This window comes from Pituophis catenifer, unplaced genomic scaffold (genome assembly GCF_029215685.1).
Source record: "Pituophis catenifer annectens isolate HBS135680 unplaced genomic scaffold, rPitCat1.0.hap2 SCAF_10, whole genome shotgun sequence".
Taxonomy (NCBI): Eukaryota; Metazoa; Chordata; class Lepidosauria; order Squamata; family Colubridae; genus Pituophis; species Pituophis catenifer.
Genome location: NW_027256890.1, coordinates 12,378,830 through 12,382,343, shown reverse-complemented (window position 1 = coordinate 12,382,343; position 3,514 = coordinate 12,378,830). Strand labels below are relative to the sequence as shown.

The 3,514-nt window shown below is 44.1% G+C and overlaps 1 protein-coding gene across 1 annotated transcript in view; it reads right to left on the bottom strand.

Moving 5' to 3' along the window:
- Positions 1-156, bottom strand: part of HSPB8 (heat shock protein family B (small) member 8) — a 19,115-nt gene extending 18,959 nt beyond the window's left edge. The window contains exon 1 of the mRNA XM_070950567.1: positions 1-156. This exon is cut by the window's left edge and continues 828 nt beyond it. The gene's annotated coding sequence lies outside the window, so the exon portion shown is untranslated.
- Between the last annotated feature and the right edge of the window lie 3,358 nt (positions 157-3,514).

Sequence of the window (3,514 nt, the reverse complement as noted above, 5' to 3'; positions counted from 1 at the left end):
AAAAAAGCACCTTTGTGTTTCAAGAATCAACCCCTCTCCAAATCGAAAAAAAAAAGAATAAAAAAAGCACCAGGATTCCCTTTTTCTCTCGATTGAAACCACCCCGAGTGCCACTCTGTGCCAGACCAGAAGCTTAAATAAACCGGCTTGTACCAGTCGAGAAACTTCGCTAAACTTCCAAACTCTGCCCCCCACCTATTTATAGGCAAGGCTCCAGTGCTGGGGGGTGGGGTGGGTGGGTTGATTGGCAGAAGGGGTGGGGGGTAGGAGGAGGAGGAGGGTGTTGTAACACGCCCAGCTGGTTGTATTTTTGGAGAGCCTGAAGCGAGCTGACCTCATCCCCAAAGGGATCGACTGCTTTGCTAAATGGAATTCCAAGTTTAGACTGGCTTGGCTTGGTTCTCGTTTTTTTTTTTTTCATCCCTCCCTCTTTCCCTCCTTCCTTCCCTCCCTCCCTCCTTTTTTTTTTTTTTTTGACAGTGTGAGCTGAGCAAGCAGCCTATTATTAACTTGGGGTTTTAGGCCTGTCTCTTTGTGCTCGATTCTTCTAACCGCTTGGACTTTGCCTTGGGAGTTGGGCGACATAGAAATGCGATATTAAATTAAATTAAATTAAATTAAATTGAGAGCAAAGCAACGCCCCCCACCCAACAAGAACACCCCCTCCTCTTTAAAATTCCCAAAACAGAAGCCGTAAAAATTCTCGTTGGGCAAATCCGGGGTTCGGTCTAGGAATGGGGGTGCCGATTGCATTTGGGAAGACGTGAGTTAAATCCACCATCGATGGCCTCCAAAGTAGGGCTAGTAATCTAATTTTGGTTTAACGTACGTTGAATTGAATTTAGGCGAAGTGAGGGGGTGGGGTGGATGGGTGGGTAGGTGGGTGGGTGGGTGGGTGGTGGGGTTGAGAAGATCCTGCCCATTTCCCTTCCAACTCTGTTAATCTGTAAATCTGTAAACCTCCAAGGTCCCTTCCACACCTCTACACTGATCGATTGAAACGGACCATAAAAACAAAAACAGATAAACCAGGCAGATGTCTGAAGGGCCCTTTGTGTTTCTGGATATTTCCGTGAATTGCATTTGCAAAGAACGGCTATTAAGTGGAGTGCTGCAGCTGCTTTCCGAGGGGTTTTTTTTTGGGGGGGGTCTAATCGGCCAGATTGCATCCTCTGAAATTGATTTTTATTTTATTTTTAAAAAGCCCATCTCATCAAAAGCAAGATGCCAAGGACCAGATGCCCTTAACCTCTGCTTAAGGATAGGGCCCAGAAAAGGAACCGTCGCGATCATCATATCTGCAGGCACAAGAAATGCAAAGCTTTTGGATGGTGTACAGTATGGGTAGTCCTCGACTTACAAGGGTTCACTTGGCAACCGTTTGAAGTTACAATTGTTCGAAGCGCCTTTTAGAGAGAACATCATATCTTTCTCTAAATACAGATGGATAATAGATGACATGATAGATAGATAGATAGATAGATAGATAGATAGATAGATAGATAGATAGATAGATGATAGATAGATGATAGACAGATGATAGATAGATAGATGATAGATAGATGATAGATGATAGATAGATAGATAGATGATAGATAGATAGATAGATGATAGACAGATGATAGATAGATAGATGATAGATAGATGATAGATAGATGATAGATAGATAGATGATAGATAGATAGATGATAGATGATAGACAGATGATAGATAGACAGACAGATAGATAGATAGATAGATAGATAGATAGATGATAGATAGATAGATGATAGATAGATAGATAGATGATAGACAGATGATAGATAGATAGATAGATAGATGATAGACAGATGATAGATAGATAGATAGATAGATAGATAGATAGATAGATAGATAGATAAATAGACAGACAGACAGACAGATAGATAGATAGATAGATAGATAGATAGATAGATAGATAGATAGATAGATAGATAGATAGGAGGTGAGTTTCAGCAGGTTCTGACCAGTTCTGGAGAACCGGTAGCGGAAATTTTGAGTAGTTCAGAGAACCGGTAGTAAAAATTCTGACTGGCCCCGCCCCCCATCTATTCTCTGCCTCCCGAGTCCCAGCTGATCCAGAGGAAATGGGGATTTTGCAGTAACCTTCCCCTGGATTGGGGAGGGAATGGAGATTTTATAGTATCCTCCCCCTTGCAAAGCAATCAATTGTTATTCCCGCCCCTTAGGAGGGCCACCAACTCTGCACCAAGGAGGTATTTTGCTTGCAAACTTTGGCAAAGGGTGGATCATAAATAGCTAAAAGCCCTGAAAAGCCCTGCTATAAGATAAGCTGATGTAGAAGATAAGAAGAGGAGCTGGAATGCTGCTCCCGGTCCAATCAATTCCACCGAAAAAGATTTAAGCACCGACCTACCTTGGCGGCCAGATATTAAATCCACCAGAGATCACAATGGAGATAATTATTCTTTGGAGCCTCACCTTCCCAATTCTACGGAAGAGTTTGAAAACACGGTTCTAAAGTTGTGAAAATGCAACCCCAGGGATTCAAAAGGAGCCTTGGTAGTACAGTGGTCTAAGGCACCCTGTTATTAAGAACAGCTGCCTGCAATTACTGCAGGTTCGAATCTCGCCAAGGCTCAAGATTGACTCAGCCTTCCATCCTTTCTAAGGTAGGTGAAATGAGGACCCAGTTTGTGGGGGCAATAAGCTGACTTTGTATAAATATACAAAAGGATGAAGGCTACTGCTTAACGCGTTGTAAGCCGCCCTGAGTCTCCGGAGAAGGGCGGCATATAAATCAATTTTTTTAAAAAAAAGATGAAGAAGTCCTCGGTACAGGAATCACCTTGATGGGAGACTACAGGTAGGCCTGGTCTTCCAACTGTTCATTTATAATGACCGTTCACAGTTACGGCGACTGTATAAAAAGTGACTTATGACTGTTTTTCACACTTATGACCGTCTCAGCATCCCCATGGTCATGTGATCAAAATTTGGACGCTTGGCAACTGACTCATATTTATGGTGGTTGCAGTGTCCCAAAGTCATTGTCTCCTCCTCCTCCTCCTCCTCCTCCTCCTCCTCCTCCTTCTCCCTGCTCCTTCTCCTTCTTCTTCTTCTCCTCCTTCTCCTTCCTCCTCCTCCTCCTCCTCCTCCTCTTCTTCTTCTTCCTCCTCCTCCTTCTCCCTCTTCCTCCTCTTCTTCTTCTTCCTCTTCCTCTTCCTCTTCTTCTTCTTCTTTCCCTTCTCCTTCTCTTTCTTTCTCTTTCCCTTTCTCCTCTCCTACTTTCTTTTCCTCCTTCTCCTTCTTCCCCCTCCTCTTTCCGCTCCTTCTTTCTCTTTCTCCTTCTTCCTCCTCTTCCTCTCCTCCTCCTCCTCCTCCTCCTCCTCCTCCTCCTCCTCCTCCTCCTCCTCCTCCTCCTCCTCCTCGTCTCCACAAACCCCACTCCCTTCCAGCACTGATAATGTTACCTAGTTGGGTAATGAAACATCTTCAAGAAAACAACGAAGGTCAGAGAGCACCAAGGACCCCC